General features: G+C 40.2%; 1 non-coding gene across 1 annotated transcript; it reads right to left on the bottom strand.

The window, feature by feature from the left end:
- Positions 1-4,417: 4,417 nt before the first annotated feature.
- On the bottom strand, positions 4,418-4,524 carry LOC120009999. Its single transcript, XR_005470787.1, has one exon. It is a non-coding gene; the product is annotated as a small nucleolar RNA R71 (small nucleolar RNA).
- Between the last annotated feature and the right edge of the window lie 4,839 nt (positions 4,525-9,363).

Here is a 9,363-nt window from a genome sequence, read left to right as displayed (position 1 = left end):
TTTAATTGAATCAAGCACATACTACATAAAATTCTCTTGAATTTGTTTTCAGGAGTATTTATGCAAAATTGGTCAATAAGACTTTATTTAAATATGAAGTTATACTATTCTTAGACTTTAAGACAAAGCACAATTAAAGCCCATAAGCAAATGATTCTTTGAAGCCCATCAAGACAATTTCAATGCAAGTTTGCCAGGGAAGAAAGACAAAGAGCCACACATGTTGAATAAAAGACAAAGGAAAGAGAATTGAGCCATGTATGAAGTGTCACGAAGAAAGAGAGTGATAAGAATCTCACATCGAAAGATGGTGGATTTAGAGTCTAGCTTATAAGGGAGGACAAACCTATTAATATCAACATGAGTTTTCAATAGAGAGTTAGACCCAAACTTGTGATGCTAGACTTGGGCCTCCATCCCATGTGGTGGGTATTCATCATTGGTACTTTTATTGAGAGCGCACGCGCCTGCATACAGGCCCACGGGCTGACACTATTATAGGCAAGCCTGCCCCTGAGTCCATTCCTTTGTGAAATTGGGTTAGCAGACAGTGGGTCATGCCAATTGTGGGTGGGTTGAAAAAGAGAAAAAATACCGTGAAAAAAAGAGAAAGAAAAAGGCCGTTAAAAGTAACTGAGAAAGCCCTAGATCCACTGGACCTGACAAGGCTATGTGACCATGGCTCGCAAGGCTTGGGACTGTAAGTGGGTCGTATGCTGAAATGGTACAATCAGGGTCATGCACGAGGTCGTGCATGCTCCCAAGGGGGGAGGACTGATGAGAAGCCTACATCGGAAGATGGTGGATTTGGAGTCTAGCTTATAAGGGAGGACAAACCTTCTATTGTCAATCTGGGTTTTCAATAGAGAGTTAAGCCTAAACTTGTGATGCTAGACTTGGGCCCCTATCCTATGTGGCGGGTATTCATCAGAGAGGTACGACATCAAACAAGGCAAAGGAAGATTTGGTGGACTAAAATTAGGAAACTGGAAAGAAAACTGACCATTAAGGAAAGGAAACCGTGCGAAACAAGTCAATTAAAGAGGAGATTTTGTGCAGCCGAGAAGTACTTCAATTAGAAATAGGAGAGCTACACGTGAAGGAAACTTTTGGAGTCTAGGTTTTTCATATAAAAGTGAGTCCTCTAGCATAATAGAAGGAGAGTTGGAGAGTTGTATTCTCTATGACTTTTACAATTTGTTTTTGTTTTCTCTTTAGTTTTTCTTATTGCTAGGGTGTGATGTAGCCTAGCATGAATCTTGCAAGCTATTTGATTTGATGAATGCATGATTTTGGTTCATTGATTCTTGTCTTTAGTTACCATGCTTATAGTCTATTGTTTGTTTATTGCCTGATCACCAATTGAATGCTCAATTAGGCTCATCTAGCTAGGACTAAGGAACGAACCGAATTCACGTGTCTTAGTGGAACCGGAATTAAGGAAATCAATTGTCGACTGCCATGAACAAGTTTTAGGGGAATGATTTGTTGTTATAGTTTTTTAGATCATAAGGAGTTATTAGCATTGGTTTAACGACTACGAACCGAACAGGATTAATACATTGCTAATAATATTTGTTGGCACCACAAACGAACCAACCAACATATTTAAGAAAGAATCAACCCTTGAATTGTAACCATAATTGTGTGTTAATTAATTGAATGCTTGTGATATGATTGCTAAGTGAAATCATTACCCTAGGCTTCTCTCATTTGGGTGACAAAATTCTGAATTTTGCTTCTTTGTTATTTTAGGTTACTTACATCAATCATTCTCCCATTCTCTCATTTTCATTATTTATTCATTAAATTAGGTACAACAATTAAATTAACTTGTCTTTGTGGGATTGACCTCGTACTTGCATACACTGTGCTATACGTACTCTTGTGCACTTGCAAGAATTATTACATCAGTATGTGGTGGAAGTGTGTAGTGAGGTGTAGAAACATTTTCAGAAAAAACATTTGAAAAAAAATGAGGTACCTCAAGGATTGTAAAAGAGGGATTTTGTAGAGATAGTGGTGTGATATCGATTGTACTATCTAGTTGGTAAGAGTCGACCAAATCAAGACCATCAACATTTGGATCTATAGGAGCATCTTTTGTACTAGTCATATCAATTTCGACAATATTGGTACCAGTTTCATTAATGGAACCATCATGTTGACCGGTACTAGCTTCACTAACGGGACTAGTGATAGGTGTGATAATACCTATTGTTTTTGGTAGGAATCTCCCCCTCTTAAGCTTCATTTAAATAAATAATGAGTGTATTTATGTTTTGATTTGTATTTTTTGATAGGTTGATTGCGGTTTGGATGAAAAGTGATGAAAAAAAGGGCTGAACTGAAGAAAATGTCCACCGACCTTCGTGTGTTCAAATACTTATAACTTTTTGTCACGTTATCGGAATCAAGCGAAATAAAAGGCATTGGAATCTAGACATCTCAAGCTTTCCGTAGACGCTAAAATCGTGCAAATCGGACGTCGTATGGAGATTTTGGAATCATTCCACGCCTAGGCGCAATATTTGTGCACGCCCAGTATCACTTGTGCACGCCCAGTCCAGCGAGTTGGGGCGTGAATTTGAAGTTGTGCACGCCTAGGATTGCGCCTAGGCGTGGTGCGCCTAGGCGTGAATACAACGCGCCTAGGCGCACAAGACAGTTTTTTGGGATGTTTTAATTCGCGAACTTGCCGAGCCGCACGACACTTTTTAACCTAGAACTGATTTTCTGGGGAGCGAAACCAGAGGGGGAAGGCGATTCTTGGAGCTAGGAGGAGAGATTCTTCAGCTCAACTTGGATCTACTCAACTAATTGGGTTTATTCATGATTTTCTCATCTCTCCTTTTGTGTTTTTCTCTCATTATGTGTAACTAAATCTCTTGTGCCAAGGCTAGGATGAAGCCTTGGGTTTGATGACTTTGTTTATGACTTGATTTACATATATATGAGTTGATTTGGGTATAAATCTTGTGTTTCTATGTTTGATTGCAATTTCTTCATGCTTGTGGTGTTTGGCCAACACTTTAGGTTTTTGGATGAAATTGTTTGGAGAATTTGCTTAGACAATAATATGTCAAGTAGATTATGCTTCTTGAAACACTTGATTATGAATGTGTCTCCCTTTAATTAGATGACAATTTTGTATGAATCCTAATCTCCATAGAACTCCATAAATTCCTATGCATGTTTAGACCAATAAGATGGCTAGAATGTATTTAGGAATATCCGACCTAGACCAATAAGATGGCTAGTAATCGATTTTAGGGAGATTTGGCTTAAGGCGCTAAAACCGACTTAGGTACGGATTCGTTATGCCCGAATTAGCAAATATGTGTGTGAATTTATGTCATTCCAAGTCATTTCCCAAGGGGGATTCCGAAGCCTTGGTGTTCATCTCATATTTGTTAAATCATCTCATTTGCATTAGTTGCATCCTAATTCTAAGAAAATACCAAAAACACTTTGCTCTTTGCTTGTTTTAGTTGAATTACCAAACCAAACAATCTTGAGTTGAATTTTACTTTTGATTGCATTGTCCATATATACATACAAATATACATTTGGATTAAACATAACACCGTCCCTGTGGATTCGACCCTTGCTTATCATTGTGCTGTAGTCGCCGACTAGTACACTTGCTAGTAAGGTTAATTTAGACCCAACAAGTTTATGGCGCCGTTGCCGGGGACGGTTGCTTATATTTGATCCATTCTTGTTTATATACATAGATACTTACATACTTAGTTTAGCTCTTTCTTACTTGATAATTAGTGATCCTTATACTTTTCTTTCTTGTTTGTAGTTCATGCAAGGAAGGCGTTCTCAAGATACAGAAATTCTTCCTGTCGATCTAGACTTGGAACGTGCACGAAGGAACAAGAGAGACAAGGATTTTCTTGAGGAGAAATCTTCCACTCGTTCTATCTCTCCTCCTATATCCAGCTCTAGTTCATCTAGTGACAACATTTTGGGAGAACATTCTGAACAGGAGAGCATGGCTGAGAATCGTGAGGAAGTTGGCAATAATGCCAACAATGCAAATGCTCCGGTCACAATCATGGACTACTCTATGCCACAATTCTCTACTAGACAATCTTGCATCATATTACCAACCATTCCGCCAAATCTATCTTATGAGCTTAAATGTCATGTGATTAACATGCTCCCATCATTCTCAGGAGCGGAAAATCAAGATGCTAGTGATCACATTGATAATTTTCTGGAAATTTGTGGCACTCAAAAAATTCAAGGCATATCTGAAGAATTCATACGGTTGAAGCTTTTTCCTTTTTCTCTTAAGGAAAGTGCTAAGATCTGGTTCAAGACTTTGCCACCAAATTCTATCACTTCTTGGGATCAACTTTCTGCTAAGTTTATTCAGAAGTTCTATACTCAGTCAAGGACACAGAGGCTTCGGGATCAGATTTTCCATTTCAGACAGAACAAGGGAGAACCACTTTTTAAGGCTTGGGAGCGATATAAAACTTTATTGATTGGTTGCCCACATCATCAATTCTTGCCATGGCAGATTATATCATACTTTTACCAACATCTGGCTGATGAATGCCGCCATAGGTTAGATGCAGCTGCTGGAGGAAATATTATGGCTAAGGAACCGACTGAAGCCAATGAAATTATTGAGACTGTGGTAGCAAATTCCTCACAATGGGATAATCGTGATCTTGATGCTCCTAGACACATGGTTTATGAGGCTAGTGCTTCAAATTCAGAGATGGCGTCTGTGGCTAGGAAATTGGATGCGGTAGTAACTTTGCTGAGCAGAAATTTGGAGCCTTGTGGCATTTGTGGAGGCACCGATCATCCTACTCATGTATGTTCTAGAAGTGGGACATTTCCTGAAGCTGAAGTTAATGCAGTTCAACCTTTTCATAGGCAGCAGAATGATCCATTTTCTCACACATATAACCCAGGATGGAAGAATCACCCAAATTTCTCCTATGCTTCATCCCAGAATTTCAATCAAGGGCCTAGACCTTGGCAAGCTCCACGACAAGGACCACCTTCTCAAGATGCAAAGAAGTCTGCTATGGAGGACCTTATCACCCAACTTGCTCAATCACAAGTCACAATGCAGCATTCCCAAGCAGAGATGAGCAATTCAATGACTCAGTTGCAACAAACTGTTTCCAGCAATACTCAGTCCATCGCAAAGCTTGAAATGCAAGTAGGACAACTTGCTCAGGCTTTGAGTGAAAGACAACCGGGAAAGCTTCCAAGTCAACCTGAGGTAAATCCTAAACAGCATGAAGATGCTAATGCTATTACTGTCTTGCGAAGTGGGAAAAAGGTGGACAACAAGATTGAATATAAAGGGCTTGATGGTGAGAGTCATGATGAACCTACAGTGGTGGTACCGAGTGCTCCCACCACACCTCATGTTGAGAAGGAAAAGCCGGAAGAAGAGGTTATTCCAACAGTGCCTTTTCCATCTCGTCTTGCACCGGCAAAAAAACACAAGTATAATCGGGACATTTTTGAAGTTTTGAAGAAAGTAGAGATTAATATTCCACTTATTGAGGCAATTAAGTCTATTCCCGCATATGCAAAATTTTTGAAGGAGTTGTGCACTAACAAAAGAAAGATTGGTGATCATGAAGAAGTATTTCTCTCCGAAGAGACAAGTGCTATTTTACAAAAGAAGCTCCCACCCAAATTAAAAGATCCGGGTAGCTTTACCATTCCTTGTATTATTGGAGAGAAAGAAATTGAAAAAGACTTGATGGGTCTTGGTGCGAGTGTGAATATCATGCCTTATTCTGTTTACACTACATTGAAGATCGGTGAGTTGAAACCAACATCAGTCACTCTCCAATTAGCGGATCGCTCTTTAGTGCATCCTTTTGGGCTAGTTGAAGATGTTCTAGTGAAGGTGGGAGAGTTTGTTATTCCGGTGGATTTTCTAGTGCTTGATATGGAGGGTGAACCTAATCCGGGAAAAGATGTACCAATCATTCTAGGCCGCGGTTTTATGGCAACCACCAACACCATCATTGATGTCAAGATGGGAGTTCTCACTATGACAGTTTTTGATAAAACTATTCAGTTTCGGCTCTTTGAGGCCATGAGACATTCTAATGATTCAAAGACTTGTTTTTGGGTGGATGTGGTGGATAGAAGAGTCGACATGGAGCTGCATAGAAATGATAAAACCATTGCTTTGGAAGCTTTTCTAGTGGGAGATATTGAGAGGACTCTGGACAATGATACTCAAGAAGTTGTAAACATGTTTGAGGCTTCTCCTAGTTATCAACACAAGTGGCGTCCGACCTTTGAAAATTTGAGGGACTCTCCAAATCTTGAGAAGCTAGTACCATCTATAGTGAGTCCGCCAGAGCTAGAGTTGAAGCCTTTGCCCGCACATTTGCGATATGCATTCTTAGGTAACTCTAAAACTCTTCCTGTTATTATTTCTTCTAATCTTTCTCTCTTGGAAGAAGAGAAATTGCTCCGTGTTCTCAGGGAATACAAGAGTGCAATTGGGTGGACCATTGCGGATATTCGTGGCATTAGCCCCTCTGTGTGCATGCATCGCATTTTGATGGAGGACGGAACTAAAGCCACTAGAGAGGGACAAAGAAGATTAAATCCAAACATGAAAGAAGTTGTCCGGAGTGAGATTTTGAAGCTCTTGGATGTTGGCGTTATTTATCCTATTTCTGATTCCAAATGGGTGAGTCCAGTCCATCTTGTGCCGAAGAAATCTGGGATTACTGTCGAAGCTAATGAGAACAATGTGCTTATTCCTACTCGGAAGGTCACGGGATGGCGAGTTTGTATTGATTATCGGAAACTGAATTTAGCTACCCGAAAAGATCACTTCCCATTACCTTTTATTGATCTGATGCTTGAGAGACTGGCAGGGCATGAGTATTATTGCTTCCTGGATGGTTATTCTGGTTATAACCAAATTGCCATTGCTCCCGAAGATCAAGACAAGACTACTTTCACTTGTCCATTTGGAACATTTGCTTACCGTCGGATGCCTTTTGGCTTATGCAATGCTCCTGCAACATTTCAGCGTTGCATGATAAGCATCTTCTCTGACATGGTGGAGCGTTTTATTGAGATATTTATGGATGATTTTTCTGTCTTTGGGTCAAGTTTTGACAATTGCCTTCAAAATCTATCTATTGTGTTGAGGAGATGTGAAGAAACCAATTTGGTGCTAAATTGGAAAAATGCCACTTTATGGTGCAACGAGGAAATGTGTTGGGGCATATTATCTCCAAAAATGGGATTGAAGTTGATCCGGCAAAGATTGAGCTTATATCGAAGCTTCCTCCTCCGATTAATGTGAAAGGAATTCGTTCTTTTCTGGGACATGCAGGGTTCTATAGGAGGTTCATTCAAGATTTTTCTAAAATTGCTAGGCCTTTATGCAACCTTTTGGCCAAAGATGCAGTTTTTCTATTCGATGAAGCTTGTATGAGGGCATTCGATTTGTTGAAAGAGAAACTTACTACCGCTCCAATTATGATGCCTCCGGATTTTTCTTTGCCATTTGAAATTATGTGCGATGCTTCTGACTTTGCCATTGGAGCAGTGCTTTGTCAACGAGTTGACAAGAAGTCTCATGTTATATATTATTCAAGCCAAACACTCAATGATGCTCAAGTCAATTATACCACCACCGAGAAAGAGTTGTTGGCCATTGTTTTTGCCTTGGACAAGTTTCGTCAATATTTAGCATGCTCTAAAGTGATTGTCTACTCTGACCATGCAGCATTGCGGTATTTATTGTCAAAGAAAGACTCCAAGCCACGGCTCATTCGTTGGGTACTGCTTCTCCAAGAGTTTGATTTGGAGATTCGGGATAAAAAGGGGTGTGAGAATGTAGTTGCTGATCATCTCTCTCGGCTCGCTATCAAGGAAAACGGTGAAAGAGATATGGATTTCAATGAGACCTTTCCAGATGAGCATTTATTTGAGGTCGAGGAGGTTCCTTGGTATGCAGATATCGTTAATTATCTGGTAAGCCGGAAGTTACCTCCGGGCATGACCACACATGAGAAAAATAAGTTTCTCTCCTCCATCAAATATTACTATTGGGATGATCCTTATTTATTCAGATGTTGTCCTGATCAGATTATCAGACGATGTATTCCGGTTAATGAGCAAGAAAGTGTTCTTCACTTTTGCCACTCTCATGTGTGTGGAGGGCATTTTGGGGGGAAGAAAACTTCTGCCAAGGTACTTCAATGTGGATTTTATTGGCCCTCTCTGTTCAAAGATGCTCATTCTTTCTGTTTGACGTGTGATCGATGCCAACGAACCGGGAATATTTCAGCAAGAGATCAAATGCCATTGAACAACATATTGACTATTGAGCTATTTGATGTGTGGGGGATTGACTTCATGGGTCCATTCCCCAATTCCCATGGAAATCTATATATTTTGGTGGCGGTTGATTATGTGAGTAAATGGGTTGAAGCTCTACCGTGCAAAACCAATGATCATGGTGTGGTTTTGCATTTCTTGAAAAATATGATCTTTGCAAGGTTTGGAACTCCAAGAGCTATTATTAGTGATGGTGGATCGCATTTTTGCAACAAGTACTTTGAGAAGTTGATGAAAAAATGTGGGGTAACTCACAAGGTTGCTACACCTTACCACCCGCAAACGAGTGGCCAGGTGGAGATATCGAACCGGGAGATCAAACATATTCTTGAGAAGACGGTTTCTTCTAGTAGAAAGGACTGGAGTATTAAGCTTAATGATGCTCTTTGGGCTTATCGGACTGCTTTTAAGACTCCTATTGGCATGTCTCCTTACCGGTTAGTCTTTGGGAAGCCTTGTCATTTACCGGTAGAGCTGCAACATCGAGCATACTGGGCAATCAAGGTTTTGAACTTTGATCTCCAGGAAGCTGGCAATATGAGGAAGCTCCAACTTAATGAGCTTGATGAGCTGCGGAATGACTCCTATGAGAATGCCAAAATCTACAAGGAAAAGACCAAACTCTTTCATGATAAACATATCTCAAGGAAGGTATTTGAACCAGGTCAAAAAGTCTTGCTGTATAATGCTCGCCTTCGATTTTTTCCGGGAAAGCTTCGATCAAGGTGGAGTGGTCCGTATGAGGTGATTAAAGTTCTTCCTTATGGCTCTGTATTTATCAAGGACCCTCGCACAAGTTTTGAGCAGCAAGTAAATGGTCACCGCCTCAAGCCCTATTTTGAGACCTCTTTTGATATGGAAAAGTACAAGTTACGCTTGGAAGATCCTCCATCCCTTTGAAGATCTTAGCACCACCACGTCTGGCTGAAGACATTAAACTTAGCGCTATTTGGGAGGCAACCCAATGCAGTATATCCTTTTGTGTATCCTTTTCTT

The sequence above is a fragment of the Tripterygium wilfordii genome, chromosome 11, assembly GCF_013401445.1.
Source record: "Tripterygium wilfordii isolate XIE 37 chromosome 11, ASM1340144v1, whole genome shotgun sequence".
Classification (NCBI taxonomy): Eukaryota; Viridiplantae; Streptophyta; class Magnoliopsida; order Celastrales; family Celastraceae; genus Tripterygium; species Tripterygium wilfordii.
The sequence above is the reverse complement of the archived record's forward strand: the minus strand, read 5'-3'. Positions and strand labels throughout refer to the sequence as shown.